The sequence below is a fragment of the Arachis hypogaea genome, chromosome 7, assembly GCF_003086295.3.
Source record: "Arachis hypogaea cultivar Tifrunner chromosome 7, arahy.Tifrunner.gnm2.J5K5, whole genome shotgun sequence".
NCBI lineage: Eukaryota > Viridiplantae > Streptophyta > Magnoliopsida > Fabales > Fabaceae > Arachis > Arachis hypogaea.
Window position 1 is genome coordinate 30,594,526 of NC_092042.1, and position 25,993 is coordinate 30,620,518.

General features: G+C 36.8%; 1 non-coding gene across 1 annotated transcript; it reads right to left on the reverse strand.

Annotated features, from left to right (window-relative positions):
- Positions 1-4,896: 4,896 nt before the first annotated feature.
- LOC112704378 (small nucleolar RNA R71) lies at positions 4,897-5,004 on the reverse strand. The gene has a single exon (XR_003155004.1). It is a non-coding gene; the product is annotated as a small nucleolar RNA R71 (small nucleolar RNA).
- Positions 5,005-25,993: the final 20,989 nt, after the last annotated feature.

Below are 25,993 nucleotides of genomic sequence, written 5' to 3' on the forward strand. Positions count from 1 at the left end.
GAGTTCAACTCCAAGAAAAGCCTCAGCTCGTGGATAGACCAAGCTCAGCCCAAACATACACCAAGTGGGCCCCGGAAGTGGATTTTTGCATCAATTACTTACTTCTGTAAACCCTAGTAGCTAGTTTATTATAAATAGAACTCTTTACTATCATATTATCATCTTGGTTCTGATCCCTGGATTGTATTTTGATCCAGTGACCACGTTTTGGGGGCTGGCCATTCGGCCATGCCTGAACCTCTCTCACTTATGTATTTTTAACGGTGGAGTTTCTACACGCCATAGATTAAGGGTGTGGAGCTCTGCTGTACCTCAAAGTTTCAATGCAATTACTATTATTTTCTATCCAAATCAATTTTATTCTTAATCCAAGATATACGTTGCACTTCACCTTGATGAATGTGATGATCCGTGACACTCATCATCATTCTCACCTATGAACACGTGTGACTGACAACCACTTCCGTTCTACTCTTGGCCGGGCGCATATCTCTTAGATTCCCCAACAGAATCTTCGTGGTATAAGCTAGATAGATGGCGGCATTCATGAGGATCCGGAAAGTCTAAACCTTGTCTGTGGTATTCCGAGTAGGATTCTGGGATTGAATGACTGTGACGAGCTTCAAACTCCTGAAGGCTGGGCGTGATGACAAACGCAAAAGAATCAAGGGATTCTATTCCAACCTGATTGAGAACCGACAGATGATTAGCCGTGCTGTGACAGAGCATAGGAACGTTTTCACTGAGAGGATGGGATGTAGCCATTGACAACAGTGATGTCCTACATACAGCTTGCCATGGAAAGGAGTAAGAAGAATTGGATGAAAGCAGCAGGAAAGCAGAGATTCAGAAGGAACACAGCATCTCCATACGCCTATCTGAAATTCCCACCATTGGATTACATGAGTAACTTTATCTTTATTTTCAGTTTATTTAATTTAATCCTATAATCTCTTAATTTAGTTATTTAACCTGACTGGGATTTACAAGGAGACCATAGCTTGCTTCATACCAACAATCTCCGTGGGATCGACCCTTACTCACGTAAGGTATTACTTGGACGACCCAGTGCACTTGCTGGTTAGTTGAGCGAGACTGTGAAGTTAATTTTGGACCATGGTTCTGTGCACCAAGTCTTTGGAGCCATTACCTTGGATTGTTGAAGTGAAAAGAATGAATCACGATTTCGCCCACCAGAGGGCAGGGCAATGTTGTCAATGGTTGAAGTCCCAAGTTCGAAACTTGGTGGAGGCACACGTTGCTCATTTTTCCTTGGTTTTCTTGGCACCAAAGTAACGCCTAGTTCCTTGCTTCCTCATGGTGCTGTGTTTGATTCTTGGAGATTGAAAACAAGCTAAGTTTTGCTTGTTTTCCATGTATTTGAGCGCTACTCCTTTCCTCTTTGTTCTTGGGTTCGAAACCCATAGGAAACACTAGGAAGCAATTTCCTTTGAATTATTTTTCATGAAAGCCCGATATTGCTCTTGAGGAGGGCAGGGCAGAGTTTTTGCTTCCTTTGGTCCTTGGCATAGAATTGTGCTCCGCCCTTATTGTGGGCAGGGCAGTGGTGCTTTTAAGGCTTGGTTCATTATGCTGCTCTCCTGGAGGGCGATGTGCTCTTGTGGAGGGCAATGTTTGCTTCTTCCTTCTAAGTTGCACCACACTTCTCATCTCTTGGCCACACTTCTTAAGCCACGTTTTTCTTGTTTTCTTCCTTTCTTCACCTACAAGAAACCAAAATAACCAATCAAAGTATCTCTAAAATTATAAGGTTTATAATTTATTAAAAATCAATAAATTTTAGTTCAAACCTCATGATTTAGTATCAATTTAATGGTGGTTGTTTGATTTAAAGAAGTCATGCATTTTCATTCCAAATTACTTACTTAAGATGCAAGAAAGTGCATAAAGACTAGTGAAACAAGTGAAATTAGCTTAAAAATGGATATATGATGACTTGTCATCAGCGTGCTTCACAAACACTTCCGTTCTACCTGCGAAAGCTAGAGTGTGTATCTCTTAGATTCCTGACCCATGACGCATGGTTGCCTCACCTGACAACCGAGCCTCCCATTCTGTGAGATCAGAGTCGTCGTGGTATAAGCTAGAATTATTGGCGGCCATTCCTAAGATCCGGAAAGTCTAAACCTTGTCTGTGGTATTCCGAGTAGGATCTGAGATGGGATGACTGTGACAAGCTTCAAACTCGCGAGTGTTGGGCGTAGTGACAGACGCAAAAGCATTAATGGATCCTATTTCGACATGATCGAGAACCGACAAATGATTAGCCGTGCTATGACAGCGCATCTGGACCATTTTCACTGAGACGATGGGAAATAGTCATTGACAATAGTGACGCCTTACATACAGCTTGCCATGGAAAGGGGTTAGAATGATTGGATGAAAGCAGTAGAAAAGCAGAGATTCAGAAGGAACATAGTATCTTTATGCGCTTATCTGGAATTCCCACTAATGAATTACATAAGTATCTCTATCCCTATTTTATGCTTTATTTATTTTTATATTCGAAAACCATTATAACCATTGGAATCTGCCTGACTGAGATTTACAAGATGACCATAGCTTGCTTCATACCAACAATCTCCGTGGGATTGACCCTTACTCACGTAAGGTTTATTACTTGGACGACCCAGTGCACTTGCTGGTTAGTTGTGCGAAGTTGTAAAAAAAGAGTGATATTACAATTGTGCATACCAAGTTGTTGGCGCCATTGAGATCACAATTTCGTGCACTAAGTTTATGGCGCCGTTGCCGTGGATTGTTTCAGTTTGGACAACTGACGGTTCATCTTGTTGCTCAGATTAGGTAATTTTCTTGTTGTTTCAACCTTTATTTTATTTTCAAAAAGTTTTCAAAAATATTTCAAAATTTTTCTTCTTTTTCGTTTTTCCAAAATTAATTTTTGAAAAAATCCAAAATTTTTTTTTATAAAATCATAAAAATCAAAAATATTTTGTGTTTTTTGTTTGAGTCTAGTGCCAATTTCTAAGTTTGGTGTCAATTGCATGTTTTAAAAATTTGTGCATTTTTTTCGAAAATTTCATGCATGGTGTTCTTCATGATCTTCAAGTTGTTCTTGACAAGTCTTCTTGTTTGATCTTCATATTTTCTTGTTTTGTGTCTTTTGTTGTTTTTCATATGCATTTTTGCATTCATAGTGTCTAAACATGAAAAATCTTTAAGTTTGGTGTCTTGCATGTTTTTCTTTTCTTGAAAATTTTTCAAAAATAAGTTCTTCATGTTCATCATGATCTTCAAAGTGTTCTTGGAGTTCATCTTGACATTCATAGTGTTCTTGCATGCATCATTGGTTTTGATCCAAAATTTTTATGTTTTGTGTCATATTTCTGTTTTTCTCTTTCCTCATTCAAAATTAAAAAAAATAAAAATAAAATTTTTTTCTTTCCCTTATTTCTCTCATAAATTTCGAAATCTTTGGATTGACTTAGTCAAAATTTTTTAAAATAACTTGTTTCTTGTTAGTCAAGTCAAGATTTCAATTTCAAAAATCATATCTTTTCAAAATCTTTTTTTTAAAAATCAAATCTTTTTCATTTTTCTTCTCATTTTTTGAAAATTTTAAAATTGATTTTCAAAATCTTTTTTTAATTTTATTTCATAATTTTCGAAAACTTTACTAATAATTAATGTGATTGATTCAAAAATTTGAAGTTTGTTACTTTCTTGTTAAGAAAGGTTCAATCTTTAAATTCTAGAATCATATCTTTTAGTTTCTTGTTAGTCAAGTAATCAATTTTAATTTTAAAAATTAAATCTTTTTCAAAACAAATTTCAATCATATCTTTTCAATCATGTCTTTTCAATCATATCTTTTTTAAAATCATATCTTTTTCAAAATCAATTTCAAAATCTTTTCTAACTTCTTATCTTTTCAAAATTGATTTTCAAATCTTTTTCAACTAACTAATCAACTTTTTGTTTGTTTTACTATTTCTTATATTTTTCAAAACCACCTAACTACTTTTCTCTCTCTAATTTTCGAAAATTTCTCACCCTTTTTCAAAATTCTTTCTAATTAACTAATTGTTTTAAATTTTAATTTTAATTTTATTCCTTCTTTTAATTTTCGAATTCTAACTTAAAATTAAAATAAAAATATTCTTCTTCTCTTTTAGTTAATATTCAAATTCCCTCTCTCTCTAATCTCTTTTTATTTATTTATTCATTTACTAACACTTCTCTTCTCAAAATTCGAACCCCTCCCTTCTCTGTGTTCAGATTTTCTTCTTATTTTCTTCTACTCACATAAAGGAATCTCTCTACTGTGGCAAAGAGGATCCCTATTATTATTTTCTGTTTCCTTCTTTTTCATATGAGCAGGAGCAAGGACAAGAACATTCTTGTTGAAGCAGATCCTGAACCTGAAATGACTCTGAAGAAGAAACTAAGAGAAGCTAAAATACAACAATCCAGAGAAAACCTTATAGAAATTCTCGAAAAAGAAGAGGAGATGGCAGCCGAAAATAGTAACAACAACAATAATGCAAGGAGGATGCTTGGTGATTATACTATACTTACTTCCAATTTTTATAAAGAAGCATCTCAATCCCTGCCATTGGAGAAAATAATTTTGAGCTGAAGCCTCAACTAGTTGCTCTAATGTAACAAAACTGCAAGTTTCATGGACTTCCATCAGAAGATCCCTACCAGTTTTTAACTGAGTTCTTGCAGATCTGGGATACTGTTAAGACTAATGGAATAGATCCTGAAGTCTACAAGCTCATACTTTTCCCTTTTGCTGTGAGAGACAGAGCTAGAACATGGTTAGACTCACAACCTAAAGATAGCCTGGACTTTTGGGATAAGCTGGTCACGGCCTTCTTGGCCAAGTTCTTTCCTCCTCAAAAGCTGAGCAAGCTTAGAGTGGATGTTCAAACCTTCAAGCAAAAAAATGGTGAATCCCTCTATGAAGCTTGGGAAAGATACAAGAAGTTGACCAAAAAGTGTCCTTCTGACATGCTTTTAGAGTGGACCATATTGGATATATTCTATGATGGTCTATCTGAGTTCTCCAAGATGTCACTGGACCATTCTGCAGGTGGATCCATTCACCTAAAGAAACGCTTGCAGAAGCTCAAGAACTCATTGACATGGTTGCAAATAACCAATTCATGTACACCTCTGAGAGGAATCCTGTGAGTAATGGGACATCTCAGAGGAAGGGAGTTCTTGAAATTGATGCTCTGAATGCCATATTGGCTCAGAATAAAATATTGACCCAGCAAGTCAACATGATTTCTCAGAGTCTGAATGGATTGCAAAATACATCCAACAGTACTAAAGAGGCATCTTCTGAAAAAGAAGCTTATGATCCTGAAAACCCTGCAATAGCGTAGGTGAATTACATGGGTGAAGCCTATGGAAACACCTATAGTCCCTCATGGAGAAATCATCGAAATTTCTCATGAAAGGATCAACAGAAGCCTCAACAAGGCTTTAATAATGGTAGAAGAAACATGTTTAGCAATAGCAAGCCTTTTCCATCATCTTCTCAGCAACAGACAGAGAATTTTGAACAGAGTCCCTCTAGCTTAGCAAATATGGTCTCTGATCTATCTAAGACCACTCTAAGTTTCATGAATGAAATAAGGTCCTCCATTAGAAATTTGGAGGCACAAGTGGGTCAGCTGAGTAAGAAAATCACTGAAACTCCTCCTAGTACTCTCCCAAACAATACAGAAGAGAATCCAAAAAGAGAGTGCAAGGCCATTGATATAATCAAAATGGCCGAATCCAAAGAGGAAGGGGAGGACGTGAATCCTAATGAGGAAGACCTCTTGGGATGTCTCTCAGACAAAAAAGGAGTTCCCTATTAAGGACCTAAAGGAATCTGAGGCTCATATAGAGACCATAGAGATTCCATTAAACTTCCTTCTGCCATTCATGAGCTCTGAGAACTATTCTTCCTCTGAAGAGGATGAAGATGTAACTGAAGAGCAAGTTGCTCAATATCTAGGAGTCATCATGAAGCTGAATGCCAAGTTGTTTGGTAATGAGACTTGGGAAGATGAACCTCCCTTGCTCATTAGTGAACTAAATACATGGGTTCAGCAAACTTTACCTCAAAAGAAACAAGATCCTGGTAAATTCTTAATACCCTATACCATAGGCACCATGACGTTTGAGAAGGCTCTGTGTGACATGGGGTCAAGTATAAATCTTATGCCACTCTCTGTAATAGAGAAACTGGGGATCTTTGAGGTATAAGCTGCAAGAATCTCATTAGAGATGGTAGACAAGTCAATAAAACAAGCTTATGGATTGGTAGAGGACGTGTTAGTAAAGGTTAAAGGCCTTTACATCCCTGCTGATTTCATAATCATAGACACTGGGAAGGATAAAGATGAATGCATCATCATTGGAAGACCTTTCCTAGCCATAGCAAGAGCTGTGATCAATGTTGACAGAGGAGAGCTAGTCCTTCAATTGAATGGGGACTACCTTGTGTTTAAAGCTCAAGGATCTTCCTCTGCAACCATGGAGAGGAAGCATGAAAAGCTTCTCTCAATACAGAGTCAAACAAAGCCTCCACAATCAAACTCTAAGTTTGGTATTGGGAGGCCACAACCAAACTCTAAGTTTGGTGTAGAACCCCCACATTCAAACTCTAAGTTTGGTGTTGGGAGGTCCCAACAATGCTCTGAACATCTGTGAAGCTCCATGAGAGCTCACTGTCAAGCTATTGACATTAAAGAAGCGCTTATTGTGAGGCAACCCAATTTTTATTTATCTATATTTCTATTGTTCTTTTATGTTTTATTAGGTTTATGATCAAGTGGAGTCATAAAACAATTACAAAAATTAAAAATAGAATAAAAAATAGCAAAAGAAAAAGCACACCCTGAAGGAAGAGCTGTCTGGCGTTTAAACGCCAGAAACAAGCATCTATCTGGCGTTTAACGCCAGAAACAAGCACCAAGCTAGCGTTTAACGCCAGAAACAAGCATCAAGCTGGCGTTAAACACCAGAAATAGGCTACATTTGGGCGTTTAATTCCAGAAACAAGCTGTAGTCTGGAGTTAAATGCCATGATTGCATACAGAGGGTGTTTACATGCCTAAAAGATGCAGGGATGAGAAATCTTTGACACCTCAGGATCTGTGGATCTCACAGGATCACCTCAGGATCTGTGGACCTGGTGGACGAAATTGTGATCTACGTTCTTTGGATTTTGAATGAAAGCTTTATTATGGCACTGGTTGAATTCACAACTCCGTTCAACTAACCAGCAAGTGTACTGGGTCGTCCAAGTAATAAACCTTACGTGAGTAAGGGTCGAATCCACAGAGATTGTTGGTATGAAGCAAGCTATGGTCACCTTGTAAATCTCAGTCAGGCAAATTAAACATTATTTATGGGTTTGAGGATAGGAATAATAAAAAGAAATAAATAATAAAAGGGATAGAACACTTATGCAGATTCATTGGTGGGAATTTCAGATAAGCGGATGGAGATGCTGTAGAGCTCTTGGACGCCTGCTCTCCTACTCCTTCTACTCAATCCTTCTTACTCCTTTCCATGGCAAGCTTTGTATAGGGGTTCACCATCAACTGTGGCTACTTTCATTCCTCACGGGGAAATAACCTGTGCGGCTGTCACTCGCACAGCTAACCAGTCTGGAGGCATCACCCATGGCTGATGGCTACATCCCATCCTCGCAGTGAAAACTATGCTAACGCACTCTGTCACAGTACGGCTAATCACCGGTTGGTTCCCGCTCCTACTGGAATAGAATCCCTCTTTTGCGTCTGTCACCAACGCCCAGCAGGTTAAAGTTTGAAGCACGTCACGGTCATTCATGATCGGAATCCTACTCGGAACACCACAGACAAGGTTGGACTTTCCGGACTCCCAGGATCCTACTCGGAACACCACAGACAAGGTTGGACTTTCCGGATCCAGATGAATGCCGCCAACTATCTAACTTATACCACGAAGATTCTGTTGGGGAATCTAAGAGATACGCATTCAAGCTCTGTTGCATGTAGAACGTAAGTGGTTGTCAATCACGCGCGTTCATAATTGAGAATGATAATGAGGGTAATCTGACTCATCACATTCATCATGTTCTTGGGTACGAATGAATATCTTGGAATAAGAATAAGAGAGATTTGAATAAAAGAAGATAGAATTTCATTAATACTTGAGGTACAGCAGAGCTCCACACCCTTAATCTATGGTGTGCAGAAACTCTACCGTTGAAAATACATAAGCAAAGAGTTCAGGCATGGCCGAATGGCCAGCCCTCTCCATGATCAAGTGACCGAATAATGAAAGACTTAAAGTGGTCAAAAGATGTCTAATACAATAGATAAATGTCCTATATATACTAGACTAGCTACTAGGGTTTACATGAGTAAGTAATTGATGCATAAATCCACTTCCGGGGCCCACTTGGTGTATGCTTGGGCTGAGCTTGATCATTCCACGAGCTAAGGCATATCTTGGCGTTGAACTCTGAGTTATGACGTGTTTTGGGCGTTCAACTCCGGATAATGACGTTTTTCTGGCGTTTAACTCCAGACAGCAGCGTGTACTTGGCGTTTAACGCCAAGTTACGTCGTCATTCTTCGAATAAAGTATGGACTATTATATATTGCTGGAAAGCCCTGGATGTCTACTTTCCAACGCCGTTGAGAGAGCGCCAATTGGAGTTCTGTAGCTCCATAAAATTTATTTCGAGTGCAGGGAGGTCAGATTCCAACAGCATCAGCAGTCCTTTTGTCAGCCTTCTTCAGAGTTTTGCTCAAATCCCTCAATTTCAGTCAGAATTTACCTGAAATCACAGAAAAACACACAAACTCATAGTAAAGTCCAGAAATGTGAATTTATCATAAAAACTAATGAAAACATCCCTAAAAGTAGCTTAAACTTACTAAAAACTATATGAAAACAATGCCAAAAAGCGTATAAATTATCCGCTCATCACAACACCAAACTTAAATTGTTGCTTGTCCCCAAGCAACTGAAAATCAAATAGGATAAAAAAGAAGAGAATATACTATAAAATCCAAAATATCAATGAATATTAATTTAATTAGATGAGCGGGGCTTGTAGCTTTTTGCTTCTGAACAGTTTTGGCATCTCACTTTTTCCTTTGAAGTTTAGAGTGATTGGCTTCTCTAGGAACTTAGAATTTCAGATAGTGCTATTGACTTTCCTAGTTAGGCATGTTGATTCTTGAACACAGTTACTTTATGAGTCTTGGCTGTGGCCCTAAGCACTTTGTCTTCCAGTATTACCACCGGATACACAAATGCCACAGACACATAACTGGGTGAACCTTTTCAGATTGTGACTCAGCTTTGCTAAAGTCCCCAGTTAGTGGTGTCCAGAGCTCTTAAGCACACTCTTTAGCTTTGGATCACGACTTTAACCATTCAGTCTCAAGCTTTTCACTTGGACCTTCATGACACAAGCACATGAATAGGGACAGCTTGATTTAGCCGCTTAGGCCTGGATTTAATTTCCTTGGGCCCTCCTATCCATTAATGCTCAAAGCCTTGGATCTTTGCTAAGATTTTCGCCACTTTTTTTTTTCACTGCTTTTTCTTGCTTTAAGAATCAATTTCATGAGGTTTTTCAGATCATCAATAACATTTCTCCTTGTTCATCATTCTTTCAAGAGCCAACAATTTTAACACTCATAAACAACAAGATCAAAAACATGCACTGTTCATTCATTCATTCAGAAAATAAAAATTATTGCCACCACATCAATATAATTAAATTAAATTCACTAATAATTTCGAAAATTATGTACTTCTTGTTCTTTTGAATTAAAACATTTTTCTTTTAAGAGAGGTGAAAGACTAATGGATTTTGTTCATAGCTTTAAGGCATGGTTACACTCTAATGATCATGAAGTCGAAACACAAAAACATAGACAAACATAATACTTAAAAACAGAAAACAGAAAGAAAATAAAGAACAAGGAATGAATCCACCTCTTAGTGGCGTCTTCTTCTTGAAGGACCAATGATGTTCTTTAACTCTTCTATGTCCCTTCCTTGCCTTTGTTGCTCCTCTCTCATAGCTCTTTGATCTTCTCTTATTTCTTGGAGAGTGAGGGCGTGTTCATGGTGTTCCACCCTTAGTTGTTCCACGTTTTGGCTCAAGTCTTCTAAGGAGGTACTGAGTTGCTCCCAATAGTTGTTGGGAGGAAAGTGCATTTCATGAGGCATTTGTTGATGAACTTCCTCATGTTCTCCTTGGGGGCCGTGAGGAACTTCCCTTGTTTGCTCCATCCTTTTCTTGGTGATGGGCTTGTCTTCTTCAATGGAGACATCTCCATCTATGATAACTCCGGCTGAGTAGCATAAATGGCATATGAGGTGGGGGAAGGCTAGTCGTGCCATGTATGAAGGCTTGTCAGCTATTTTGTAGAGTTCATTGGCTATGACTTCATGAACCTCTACTTCCTCTCCAATCATGATGCTATGAATCATGATGGCCCGATCCACAGTAACTTCGGATCGGTTGCTTGTAGGGATGATGGATCTTTGGATGAACTCCAACCATCCTCTAGCTACAGGCTTGAGGTCCAGTCTTCTTAGTTGGACCGGTTTGCCTTTGGAGTCTACTCTCCATTGGGCGGCTTCCACACAAATGTCCATTAGGACTTGTTTCAACCTTTGGTTGAAGTTGACCCTCCTTGTGTAGGGGCGTTCATCACCTTGCATCATGGTTAGATGAAACGCCAACCTCACATTTTCCGGACTGAAATCTAAGTATTTCCCCCGAACCATTGTGAGATAGTTCTTTGGATTCGGGTTCATACTTTGATCATGGTTCCTTGTGATCCATGCATTAGCATAGAACTCTTGAACCATCAATAATCCAACTTGTTGAATGGGGTTGGTTATGACTTCCCACCCTCTTCTTTGGATCTCATGTCGGATTTCCGGATACTCATTCTTTTTGAGCTTGAAGGGGACCTCAGGGATCACCCTCTTCTTTGCCACAACATCATAGAAGTGGTCTTGGTGGCTCTTGGAGATGAATCTCTCCTTTTCCCATGATTCGGAAGTGGAAGCTTTTGCCTTCCCTTTTCCTTTTCTTGAGGAAACTCCGGTCTTAGGTGCCATTGATGGTGAATGAAAAATAAAAAGCTAGGCTTTTTACCACACCAAACTTAAAATTTGCTCGTCCTCGAGCAAAAAGGAAAGAAGAGTAGAAGAAGAAGAAGAAGAGAATTTGGAAGAGAGGGAGAGAAGTGGGTTCGGCTATATGAGAGAAGAATGGGTAGTGATGTGTGAAAATGAAGAAGAAAGGAGAGGTATTTATAGGGAGGGGGGAGGGTTAGGTTTCGGCCAATTTGGTTGGGAATGGGTGGGAAATTGAATTTGAATGTAGTGGGGGTAGGTGGGGTTTATGGGGAAGAGGAGGTTGATGTGAATGGTGCATGGGGTAATTGGGAAGAGGAATTGATGTGATTGGTGAAGGTTTTTGGGAAGGGAGACATTGAAAATGGGATTTGGATTAGGAGAGTGTGAATAGGATTAAAAAGAAAAGGTAGGTGGGGATCCTGTGGGGTCCACAGATCCTGAGGTGGAGATCCTGTGGGGTCCACAGATCCTGAGGTGAAAAGAAATACCATTCCTTCACCATATAGGCGTGTAGATTGCCTTCATGCACCATTCTGGCGTTCAAACGCCCATTGGTGCATGTTCTGGGCGTTAAACGCCCATGTGATGCTTGATTCTGGCGTTGAACGCCAGTTTCAAGCTTGTTTCTGGCGTTCAGCGCCAGATTGTCCTCTGCGTGCGCATCCTGGCGTTAAACGCCAGGATGTTGCTTGTTTTGGGCGTTCAGCGCCAGGAAGATGCTCTGTTCTGGCGCTGAACGCTGGCCAGATGCATCTTCTGGGCGCTGAACGCCGGCCCGTGCGTCCTCCAGGGTGAAAAATTTTTTTCTTCTGTTTTTGACTCTGTTTTTAATTTTTTTGATTTTTTCGTGACTCCTCATGATCATGTACCTAATTAAACACAAAAATAACAAAGAAACAAAATAAAATAAAATTAGATAAATAAAATTGGGTTGCCTCCCAACAAGCGCTTCTTTAATGTCAATAGCTTGACAGTGGCTCTCATGGAGCCACAGAGCAATCAAGTCAATGTTGTCTAGTCCCAACACCAAACTTAGAGTTTGGATATGGGGTTTGAACACCAAACTTAGAGTTTGGTTGTGGCTTCACAACACCAAACTTAGAGTTTGACTGTGTGGGCTCTTCTTGACCTTGAACTGAGAGAAGCTCTTCATGCTTTCTCTCTTTTGTCACAGAGGGATGGCCATGTGCTTGAAACACAAGGTATTCTCCATTCAATTGAAGGACTAACTCTCCTCTGTTGACATCTATCACAGCTTCTGCTGTGGCTAGGAAAGGTCTTCCTAGGATGATGCATTCATCATCTTCCTTCCTAGTATCTAGGATCAGGAAATCAGCAGGGATGTAAAAGTCTTCAACTTTTATAAGCACGTCCTCTACTATCCCATGAGCTTGTCTCACTGACTTATCTGCCAATTGCAGTGAGAACAAAGCAGGTTGTACCTCAATGATTCCTAGCTTCTCCATTACAGAGAGTGGCATCAGATTTATCCCTGACCCAAGATCACATAGAGCTTTTTCAAAGCTCATGGTGCCAATGGTGCAAGGTATTAAGAACTTGCCAGGATCTTGTTTCTTTTGAGGTAGAGTTTCCTGAATCCAAGTCTCTAATTCATTAATGAGCAAGGGAGGTTTACTTTCCAAAGTCTCATTACCAAACAGCTTGGCATTCAGCTTCATGATAGCTCCTAGATATTGAGCAACTTGCTCACCAGTTACATCTTCATCCTCTTCAGAGGATGAATAATAGTCAGAGCTCATGAATGGCAGAAGGAGATTTAGTGGAATCTCTATGGTCTCTGTTTGAGCCTCAGATTCCTCAGGGTCCTTAATAGGAAGCTCCTTCTTGCTTGATGAACGTCCCAGGAGGTCTTTCTCACTGGGATTTTCGTCCTTCTCCTCTTTGATGCATTCGGCCATGTTGACTAAGTCAATGGCCTTGCATTCTCCTTTTGGATTCTCTTCTGTATTACTTGGGAGAATACTGGGAGGAGTTTCAATAACTTTCTTACTCAGCTGGCCTACTTGTGCCTCCAAATTTCTAATGGAGGATCTGGTTTCATTCATGAAACTGAAAGTGGCCTTTGACAGATCAGAGACTATATTAGCTAAATTAGAATTATTTTGTTCAGCATTCTCTGTCTGTTGCTGAGAAGATGATGGATATGGCCTATTATTTAGCCTATTACGTCCACCATTATTAAAGCCTTGTTGAGGCTTTTGTTGATCCTTCCAAGAGAAATTTGGATGATTTCTCCATGATGGGTTGTAGGTGTTTCCATAAGGTTCACCCAAATAATTAACCTCTGCCATGGCAGGGTTTTCAGGATCATAAGCTTCTTCAGAAGCTGCCTCTCTAGTACTGTTGGCTGCATGTTGCAATCCATTCAGATTTTGAGAGATTATGTTGACCTGTTGAGTCAACATTTTGTTCTGAGCCAATATGGCATTCAGAGCATCAACTTCAAGAACTCCTTTCTTCTGAGGGACCCCATTATTCACGGAATTCCTCTCAGAGGTGTACATGAACTGGTTGTTAGCAACCATGTCAATGAGTTCTTGAGCCTCTTCAGGCGTTTTCTTCAGGTGAATAGATCCACCTGCAGAATGATCCAGTGACATTTTCGAAAATTCAGAGAGACCATAATAAAATATATCTAATAAGGTCCATTCTGAAAACATGTCAGATGGACATCTCTTGGTCAGCTGCTTGTATCTTTCCCAAGCTTCATAGAGGGATTCACCATCCTTTTGTTTGAAGGTTTGAACATCCACTCTCAGCTTGCTCAGCTTTTGAGGAGGAAAGAATTTATCCAAGAAAGCAGTAACCAGCTTATCCCAGGAGTCCAGGCTATCCTTAGGTTGTGAATCTAACCATATTCTAGCTCTGTCTCTTACAGCAAAAGGGAAAAGCATGAGTCTGTAGACTTCAGGATTAACTCCATTTGTCTTTACAGTATCACAGACTTGCAAGAATTCAGTTAAAAACTGATAAGGATCTTCAGATGGAAGTCCATAAAACTTGCAGTTTTGTTGCATTAATGCAACTAGTTGAGGCTTAAGCTCAAAGTTATTGGCTCCAATGGTAGGAATGGAGATGCTTCTTCCATCAAACTTGGATGTTGGCTTTGTGAAGTCACCAAGCATTCTCCTTGCATTATTATTATTATTTTCGGCCATCTCTTCCTCTTGTTCGAAATTTTCTAAAAGGTTGCCTCTGGATTGTTGTAATTTAGCTTCTCTTAATTTTCTCTTCAGAGTCCTTTCAGGTTCTGGATCAGCTTCAACAAGAGTGCCTTTATCCTTGTTCCTGCTCATAAGAAAGAGAAGAAAACAAGAAAGGAAAAAGGAATCCTCTATGTCACAGTATAGAGATTCCCTTATGTTAGTAGAAGAAGAAAGGGGTAGAAGAAAGAAGAAGGATGGATTCGGATTTGGATGAAGAGAAGTGAAGAGAAGTGTTAGTAATTAATTAATTAAATAAAAGAAGAAAAGAGAAGAGAAATTTGAAATTAATTTTTGAAAAAGAGTTAGTGATTTTTGAAAATTAAAGTTAATAGATAATTAAAATTAAAATTTAAAACAATTAAAAAGAATTTTTGAAAAAGAGAGGGAGAATTTTCGAAAATAAGAGAGGGAAAAGTAGTTAGGTGGTTTTGAAAAAGATAAGAAACAAACAAAAAGTTAGTTAGTTGATTTGAAAAAGTTTTGAAATCAAATTTTGAAAAAGATAAGAAGATAAGAAGTTAGATAAGATATTTTGAAATCAAATTTTGAAAAAAGATAAAATTTTTGAAAAAGATAAGATAAAAGATAAAAAGATATATTTGAAAAAGATATTTTGAAAAAGATTTAATTTTAAAAATTACTTAACTAACAAGAAACTACAAGATAAGATTCTAGAACTTAAAGATTGAACCTTTCTTAACAAGAAAGTAACAAACTTAAAATTTTTGAACCAATCACATTAATTGTTAGTTAATTTTCGAAAATTAGATAAAAAGATAAGAAAAAGATTTTGAAAATATTTTGAAAAATAATTTTTGAAATTTTCGAAAATTATAAAAAAAATGAAAAAGATATGATTTTCGAAAAAGATTTTTGAAAAGATAAGATTTTTAAAATTGAAATTTTGACTTGACTTGTAAGAAACAACTAATTTTAAAAATTTTTGACCAAGTCAACCCAAAATTTCGAAATTTTGGAGGAAAATAAGGAAAAGATATTTTTGAAATCAAATTTTGAATGAAAAACACAAAAATGACCCAAAACATGAAAATTTTGGATCAACACACAAGATGCATGCATGAATGCTATGAATGTCAAGATGAACACCAAGAACACTTTGAAGATCATGATGAACATCAAGAACATATTTTTGAAAAATTTTTGATGCAAAGAAAACATGCAAGACACCAAACTTAGAAATTTTTAATGCATGGAAAATATGAATGCAAAAGTGCACAAGAAAAACAACTAAAGACACCAAACAAGAAATCATCAAGATCAAACAAGAAGACTTGTCAAGAACAACTTGAAGATCATGAAGAACACTATGAATGCATGAGATTTTCGAAAAAATGCAAGAAAAATTTTTAAAGCATGCAATTGACACCAAACTTAAAAATTAACACAATACTCAAACAAGAAACACAAAATATTTTTGATTTTTATGATTTTCTAATTTTTTGTATTTTTATTAATTTTTTCGAAAAACATTTTTGGAAAAAAAAGAAACGAAAAATAAAAGAAAAATTTTTGAAAAAGATATTTGAAAAGAAAATTACCTAATCTGAGAAACAAGATGAACCGTCAATTGTCCATACTCGAACAATCCCCGGCAACGGCGCCAAAAACTTGGTGGACGAAATTGTGATCTACGTTCTTTGGATTTTGAATGAAAGCTTTATTATGGCACTGGTTGAATTCACAACTCCGTTCAACTAACCAGCAAGTGTACTGGGTCGTCCAAGTAATAAACCTTACGTGAGTAAGGGTCGAATCCACAGAGATTGTTGGTATGAAGCAAGCTATGGTCACCTTGTAAATCTCAGTCAGGCAAATTAAACATTATTTATGGGTTTGAGGATAGGAATAATAAAAAGAAATAAATAATAAAAGGGATAGAACACTTATGCAGATTCATTGGTGGGAATTTCAGATAAGCGGATGGAGATGCTGTAGAGCTCTTGGACGCCTGCTCTCCTACTCCTTCTACTCAATCCTTCTTACTCCTTTCCATGGCAAGCTTTGTATAGGGGTTCACCATCAACTGTGGCTACTTTCATTCCTCACGGGGAAATAACCTGTGCGGCTGTCACTCGCACAGCTAACCAGTCTGGAGGCATCACCCATGGCTGATGGCTACATCCCATCCTCGCAGTGAAAACTATGCTAACGCACTCTGTCACAGTACGGCTAATCACCGGTTGGTTCCCGCTCCTACTGGAATAGAATCCCTCTTTTGCGTCTGTCACCAACGCCCAGCAGGTTAAAGTTTGAAGCACGTCACGGTCATTCATGATCGGAATCCTACTCGGAACACCACAGACAAGGTTGGACTTTCCGGATCCAGATGAATGCCGCCAACTATCTAACTTATACCACGAAGATTCTGTTGGGGAATCTAAGAGATACGCATTCAAGCTCTGTTGCATGTAGAACGTAAGTGGTTGTCAATCACGCGTGTTCATAATTGAGAATGATAATGAGGGTAATCTGACTCATCACATTCATCATGTTCTTGGGTACGAATGAATATCTTGGAATAAGAATAAGAGAGATTTGAATAAAAGAAGATAGAATTTCATTAATACTTGAGGTACAGCAGAGCTCCACACCCTTAATCTATGGTGTGCAGAAACTCTACCGTTGAAAATACATAAGCAAAGAGTTCAGGCATGGCCGAATGGCCAGCCCTCTCCATGATCAAGTGACCGAATAATGAAAGACTTAAAGTGGTCAAAAGATGTCTAATACAATAGATAAATGTCCTATATATACTAGACTAGCTACTAGGGTTTACATGAGTAAGTAATTGATGCATAAATCCACTTCCGGGGCCCACTTGGTGTATGCTTGGGCTGAGCTTGATCATTCCACGAGCTAAGGCATATCTTGGCGTTGAACTCTGAGTTATGACGTGTTTTGGGCGTTCAACTCCGGATAATGACGTTTTTCTGGCGTTTAACTCCAGACAGCAGCGTGTACTTGGCGTTTAACGCCAAGTTACGTCGTCATTCTTCGAATAAAATATGGACTATTATATATTGCTGGAAAGCCCTGGATGTCTACTTTCCAACGCCGTTGAGAACGCGCCAATTGGAGTTCTGTAGCTCCAGAAAATCCATTTCGAGTGCAGGGAGGTCAGATTCCAACAGCATCAGCAGTCCTTTTGTCAACCTTCTTCAGAGTTTTGCTCAAATCCCTCAATTTCAGTCAGAATTTACCTGAAATCACAGAAAAACACACAAACTCATAGTAAAGTCCAGAAATGTGAATTTATCATAAAAACTAATGAAAACATCCCTAAAAGTAGCTTAAACTTACTAAAAACTATATGAAAACAATGCCAAAAAGCGTATAAATTATCCGCTCATCAGGACCCCACAGGATTCCCACCTATCTCAACTCACCTTCTCTCTTCTTCACACAATCCAACAACACTCTTCCCCACTTATCCTTCACCAATCACCTCGATCTCTCTTCCCAATTACCCCTTCACCACTCTCATCCATCCGCTCTTCCCCATACACCCCACCTACCTTCAAATTCAAAATCTCTTTCCCACCCAAACCCACCCTAAATGACCGAACTCAAACCCCTCTCCCTCCACTATATAAACCCCTCCATCCTTCTTCATTTTCACACAACACTACCCTCTCTTCTCCCCTTGGCCGAAACCCACACCTCTCTCCCTCTCCTCTATATCTTCTTATTCTTCTTCTTCTATTCTTTCTTCTTTTGCTTGAGGGCAAGCAACATTCTAAGTTTGGTGTGGTAAAAGCATAGCTTTTTTGTTTTTCCATAACCATTGATGGCACCTAAGGCCAGAAAAACCTCAAGAAAGAGGAAAGGGAAGGCAATTGCTTCCACCTCTGAGTCATGGGAGATGGAGAGATTCATCTCAAAAGTCCATCAAGACCACTTCTATGAAGTTGTGGCCAAGAAAAAGGTGATCCCTGAAGTCCCTTTTAAGCTCAAAAAGGGCGAATATCCGGAGATCCGACAAGAGATTAGAAGAAGAAGATGGGAAGTTCTCTCCAATCCCATTCAACAAGTCAGAATCTTAATGGTTCAAGAGTTCTATGTAAACGCATGGATCACTAGGAACCATGATCAAAGCATGAACCCAAACACAAAGAATTGGCTTACAATGGTTCGGTGGAAATGCTTAGATTTCAGTCCAGAGAACATAAGGTTGGCGTTCAACTTGCCTATGATGCAAGAAGATGCACGCCCTTACACTAGAAGGGTCAACTTTGATCAAAGGTTGAACCAAGTCCTCATGGACATATGTGTGGAAGGAGCTCAATGGAAAAGAGTCTCAAAAGGCAAGCCGGTTCAATTGAGAAGACTGGACCTTAAGCCTGTGGCTAGAGGATGGTTGGAGTTCATCCAACGCTCCATCATCCCCACTAGCAACCAATCGGAAGTAACTGTGGATCGGGTCATCAATATCCATAGCATCATGATTGGAGAGGAAGTAGAAGTTCATGAAGTCATCCCTCTAGAACTTTATAAAGTAGCTGAAAAGCCCTCCACTTTGGCAAGGCTAGCTTTTCCTCATCTCATTTGCCATCTATGCAACTTAGCTGGAGTTGTCATAGAAGGAGACATCCTCTTTGAAGGGGACAAGCCCATCACTAAGAAGAAGATGGATCAAACAAGAGAGCCCATTCATGGATCTCAAGAGACGCATGAGGAAGCTCATCATTAAGAAATCCCTGAGATGCCTCAAGGGATGCATTTTCCTCAAAATAACTATTGGGAACAACTCAACACTTCTCTAGAAGGATTGAGTCATGACATGAACTAATTAAGGGTGGAACACCAAGAGCACTCCATCATTCTCAATGAGATTAGAGAAGATCAAAGAGCTATGAGGGAGGAGCAACAAAGGCAAGAAAGAGACATAGAGGAGCTCAAGAACACCATTGGTCCTTCAAGAAGAAGGCGCCGCCATCACTAAGGTGGACTCATTCCTTAACTTCCTTGTTCTTATCTCTCTGTTTTTCGGTTTTTGAACTTCATGTTTGTCTATGTTTGTGTCTTTATTACATGATCATTAGTGTCTAGTGTCTATGTCTTAAGGCTATGAATAATTCCATGAATCCTTCACCTTTCTTAAATGAAAAATGTTTCTAATACAAAAGAATAAGAAGTACATGAGTTTCGAATTCATCCTTGAAATTAGTTTAATTATATTGATATGGTGACAATACTTTTTGTTTTCTGAATGAATGCTTAAATAGTGCATATTTTTTATCTTGTTGTTTATGAATGTTAAAATTATTGGCTCTTGAAAGAATGATGAAAAAGAGAAATGTTATTGATGATCTGAAAAATCATAAACTTGATTCTTGAAGCAAGAAAAAGCAGTGAAAAAGAAGCTTGTAAAAAAAAGAGAGAAAGAAAAAGAAAAAGCAAGCAGAAAAAGCCAATAGTCCTTAAAACCAAAAGGCAAGGATAAAAAGGATCTAAGACTTTGAGCATCAATGGATAGGAGGGCCCATGGAAATAAAATCTAGGCCTAAGCGGCTAAATCAAGCTGTCCCTAACCATGTGCTTGTGGCATGCAGGTCCAAGTGAAAAGCTTGAGACTGAGTGGTTAAAGTCATGATCCAAAGCAAAAAGAGTGTGCTTAAGAGCTCTAGACACCTCTGACTGGGGACTTTAGCAAAGATGAGTCACAATCTGAAAAGGTTCACCCAGTCAGGTGTCTGTGGCATTTATGTATCTGGTGGTAATACTAGAAAACAAAGTGCTTAGGGCCACGGCCAAGACTCATAAAAGTAGCTGTGTTCAAGAATCAACATACTTAACTAGGAGAATCAATAACACTATCTGAACTCTAAGTTCCTATAGATGCCAATCATTCTGAACTTCAAAGGAAAAAGTGAGATGCCAAAACTGTTCAAAAGGAAAAAAGCTACAAGTCCCACTCATCTAATTAAAACAAATATTCATTGATATTTTTGGATTTATAATATATTCTCTTCTTTTTATCCTATTTGATTTTCAGTTACTTGGGGGCAAGCAACAATTTAAGTTTGGTGTTGTGATAAGCAGATAATTTATACGCTTTTTGGCATTGTTTTTAGGTAGTTTTTAGTAGGATCTAGCTACTTTTAAGGATGTTTTTATTAGTTTTTATGCAAAATTCATATTTCTGGACTTTACTATGAGTTTGTGTGTTTTTCTGTGATTTCAAGTGTTTTTTGGCTGAAATTGAGGGATCTGAGCAAAAATCTGATAGGAGGCTGAAAAAGGACTGCTGATGTTGTTGGATTTTGATCTCCCTACACTTGAGATGGATTTTCTGGAGCTACAGAACTCTAAATGGCGCACTCTCAATTGCGTTGGAAAGTAAACATCCAGGGCTTTCCAGCATTATATAATAGTCCATCCTTTATTCGAGTTTAGACGATGCAAACTGGCGTTCAACGCCAGTTCCATGCTGCATTCTGGAGTAAAACGCCAGAAACACGTCACAAATCAGAGTTAAACACCAAAAACACGTTACAACTTAGCATTTAACCCCAAGAGAAGCCGCTGCATGTGTAAAGCTCAAGTTCAGCCCAAGCACACACCAAAGTGGGCCCCGGAAGTGGATTTCAGCACTTAGACTTATTTCTGTAAACCATAGTAACTAGTTTAGTATAAATAGAACTTTTTACTATTGTACTAGAGGTCTTTGACCGGGTCTTTTTCCCTATTTTTCAATTTCATATGCCATTTGGGGAGGCTGGCCATTTGGCCATTCCTAGACCTTGTTCTTATGTATTTTCAACGGTGGAGTTTCTACACACCATAGATTAAGGTGTGGAGCTCTACTGTTCCTCAAGTATTAATGCAATGTACTACTGTCTTCTATTCAATTCACGCTTATTCTTATTCTAAGATATTCATTTGCACTTCAACCTAATGAATGTGATGATCCGTGACACTCATCACTATTCTCACTTATGAACGCGTGCCTGACAAACACTTCCGTTCTACCTGTGAAAGCTAGAGTGTGTATCTCTTGGATTCCTGACCCACGACGCATGGTTGCCTCGCCTGACAACCGAGCCTCCCATTCCGTGAGATCAGAGTCTTCGTGGTATAAGCTAGAATTATTGACGGCCATTTCTAAGATCCGGAAAGTCTAAACCTTGTCTGTGGTATTCTGAGTAGGATTTGAGATAGGATGACTGTGACGAGCTTCAAACTCACGAGTGTTGGGCGTAGTGACAGATGCAAAAGGATCAATGGATCCTATTCCGACATGATCGAGAACCGACAGATGATTAGCCTTGCTGTGACAACGCATTTGGACCATTTTCACTGAGAGGATGGGAAGTAGCCATTGACAACGGTGACGCCCTACATACAGCTTGCCATGGAAAGTGGAAAGAATGGTTGGATGAAAGCAGTAAGAAAGTAGAGATTCAGAAGGAACATAGTATCTTCATGCGCTTATCTGGAATTTCCACCAATGAATTACATAAGTAATATCTATCTCTATTTTATGCTTTATTTATTTTTATATTCGAAAACCATTATAACCATTAGAATCTGCCTGACTGAGATTTACAAGATGATCATAGCTTGCTTCATACAAACAATCTCCGTGGGATCGACCCTTACTCACGTAAGGTTTATTACTTGGACGACCCAGTGCACTTGCTAGTTAGTTGTGCGAAGTTGTGAAAAAGAGTGATATTACAATTGTACGTACCAAGTTGTTGGCGCCATTGAGATCACAATTTCGTGCACCATATGCTATACATTTTATGATTTTGTACGAAATAATATTAATTTTAATTTATATATTTATTATTGGATATTAAAAAAAAAGTATTTGTATTATTAGCATCTTTCAAATCTTTCTCAACTCTGACCGTGATTAGGCCTAAAAGATCACCTATCTCGTTGGAAATAAATGTAATCCAATCAATTTTCATCTGATAGTGCTATACATTCACATAATCATAGGAGAATTAACTTTAGCGAAATAACAATATGGTATTTAGTTACCACATGAGTATTTTTATATATAGAATTATCAATCAATTATGTATGGCTTCTGATGAAAATAATATATTCAATATGAATATTGTTTGTTAGGTCAAAGATAACAAATTGGCAAAGAAAATTAATTATAATGGATATATTCATTTTAAAAAATATTTTTCTATGTAATACTATAATAAAAAATATCATGGTCATCCTGAATTATTACAGGTTCAACTTCCATCGACAGTGGTAGAATGCCTAAATTGAGCCATCTTCAGACTATAATATTATCAAACAAACACTTAATGAAATACTCATCCATACCTTCTCATTTTGAGTACATTTATAAATAAAAAAAGTTAAAATAGCAAAAGTGATAAAAATGATGATTTTTATAATTTTGTGTGGTTATCTATTTAAAGAAGACCATAAGACCATGATTGTCTACCAAAATTAATTTTATTTATTGCATTTAATTTGAATAAGTAAAAAATCATCCTATTTTAGTTTGGTCCTTAATTCACATGATTTAAATTTAGCTCAATATATATTATTTGATTTGATTTAATTATTAGTGAAAAAATCTCGAGAACCTATTTTATTCAAACATACTCATACGTACTTTTTTTATTTTGGATACATTTATACATAAAAAAAATTATACATAAAGAAACAAAGAAGAAGAAAAGAAGTGTTGAAATAGCAAGAGCGATACAAATTACAATTTTTATAATTTTGTGTGGCCATCTATATATAGTAGACCAGACAACTATAATTATCTAACAAAATTAATTTGTATTTATTGCACTCAACTTGAATAAGTAAGATATTATCTTATTTTAATTTAGTCCTTAATTCACCTATTTGAATTTAACTCAATATATATGATTTAATTTGATTTGATTATTAGTTGAAAATATCTCAATTGCTTATTTTATTCATAGATTTATTATTTTATTGATAAATAAATTAATCAAATTAATTAATTAGTACACACAATAAATTTAGTTTAATAAATTAAAAGAAATAATTAAAAATACTAATAGAATATTAAATAAATAAATTAGAAAATACTACTAAATCAAGTTGGTATAAATTATAATAAATTATACAATATGTAAATATCTAATCAAATCAATTAGTTGATATAATTAGTTTATCGTAATAATTTATATTTAACGAGTTAAAATAAATAAATTGGGAAATACTCTTAGAAGTATGTTACGTCAGCTCTATCATTAAATGCAGAAATTTAATTTTTATATAATAGAATAAATCGATAGATAGATAGAATAGATAGATTTTTATAAAAAAAATTGGTTAACCAATTTGATCACAAAAATTGCATAAAATTTAGTTTTGATTTTGATTAATTAGTTAAAAATTGGATTTTAAAATTTAGTTTTAATTAACCATTTTTTAATAATATGGATATAATTTTTAAAATTATTTTATTAAATTGGTTAATTAAATGTGATATGATTTTTTAACCGATTATAATTTGATTATTTTATGTACAATCCTACAAATAATCCAACTCGCAAAAATTTTTTTTAGAGAGAATTAGTGATGGTGGCAATAAAGAGAAGGAAGCAGTGGTGGTGGTAATGGTAATGACAAATAACAGCCGTGTGAGTAGTGTTAAATGGGATGAGAGTTGGATGAAAGAAGATTTAGTGGTGGTGATGATAAAAGGTTGAGGATTGGAATAGGGATAATGGTGTTGGTGAGTGGAGGATTAAAGATGGGGCAGAGCAAGTTAGGTTAAATGGAGTAATTACGTATTTGGATAATTTTATCGGCGAAAATTCATCATTTATGGGTATAAAGATAGTTTCGTATTTTTATGCATAAATTTATGGGAAAAAGACAAATAGGTTTCTGACTTTTTAAACTTTTGACAAATACATTCCTGACAAAATTTAAATACAAAAAAGTCCCTGACTTTAACAAATGGAGGACAATTTAGTCCTTCCGTCTATTTGCCTCTCATGCACCTAACAAAACTGGCTGACGTGGCTGAAACGGTGTCCAGGTGTCCGTTACGGTGCCACGTTGGAAGGGAAAAAAAGTTCGAAGGACAAATAAGTCCTTGACGTTATTTTACAAATAAAGTTCGAAGGACAAATAGGTCTTTGAAAATTTTTTTTTTCAAAATTAATAAACTCATTTCCTAAATTCTCTCATCTACCTCTCTCCATTTTTATATTTCTCTCTACTATTTTTACTCTATATATAATTATATTTTATATTAGTAATTTGACAAATCAAAATATGTCATTCGATATTTTTTTACAATTAAAATATTTTAAATGTAAAATTATACACATTAAATTATTTTAAATTTTAGATAACGAATGTTAAAATTAATTACTAATAAAAAATTAGACTTTTTCATATAAAAATAATAACTAAAAATCTTATTATTTAATTTTTTATCTGCAGATATCTTGGTCTTCTTAGTCAGAAACTTTTGTCAACTTACGACTTTTTTGTAAAAGTAGTTTGATTTTATAAATCTTTTGTGTCATGCATAATTATATACTGTTAGAACAAAGTGAACTATAATTTAAAAAAAATATTCTCGTAATGTTATTATGCATAAAAATACTAGTTCTAATATAATACACAAATGTACTAATGCTAACTTAATACATAAATGATGCACAAATGAACTAATGCTAACTTGATGCATAAATGAACTGATGCTAACTAATGCCACTGGTATGATGAAAACTGAACTAATACAATTTAACAAATTCTAATATAATACACAAATGCGCTAAAACTAAACTAATGCAATTTAAGAAAAAGAGTAGAAACATAACAAACCCAATTTCTATAATTTTAATACAAATAATTTAAATTGTAGAATAAAACAAGTTAACTAGATTTCAAAATACAAGCATAATTTTATCAGAAATTATTTTTAATATGGAAAGAAAATTGGTGTTTTGGTTGAATATTGACATTTGAAGTGTATTACAATATTGTGAAAATTATTCAACACGCCCCCACGAGTTGGCTGCCACGTGTTCAACACGCCCCCCACGTGTTGGTCAGAATGATGCCACGTGTTCACCACGACCCCACGTGTTGCACCACGCCTCCCACGTATTGACTTCCCACAAAAAAATCCACCCATCTATAATTACATCACATTCTTCCATTTTCAACAAAAACACCAATTTTTTCCATACAAAAAAAATTAGCCTAATTTTATAAACTAAATTCTCATAATAGAAGCATAATAGAAGTATAATGAAAAAAAAAATTCTCAAGGACCTATTTATCCTTCGAACTTTATTTGTAAAATGACGTCAAGGACTTATTTGTCCTTCGAACTTTTTTCCCCTTCCAACGTGGCACCGTAACGGACACCTGTACACCGTTTCAGCCACGTCAGCCATTCCGTTAGGTGTATGAGAGGCAAATAGACGGAAGGACTAAATTGTCCTCCGTTTGTTAAAGTCAGAAACTTTTTTTATTTAAATTTTGTCAGAGATGTATTTGTCAAAAGTTTGAAAAGTCAGGACCTATCTGTCTTTTCCCTTAAATTTATTAGTGTTCTAAATATTTGTAATTTGTGCATAAAAGTGTAGTCCTAATAAAAATTAAGAATC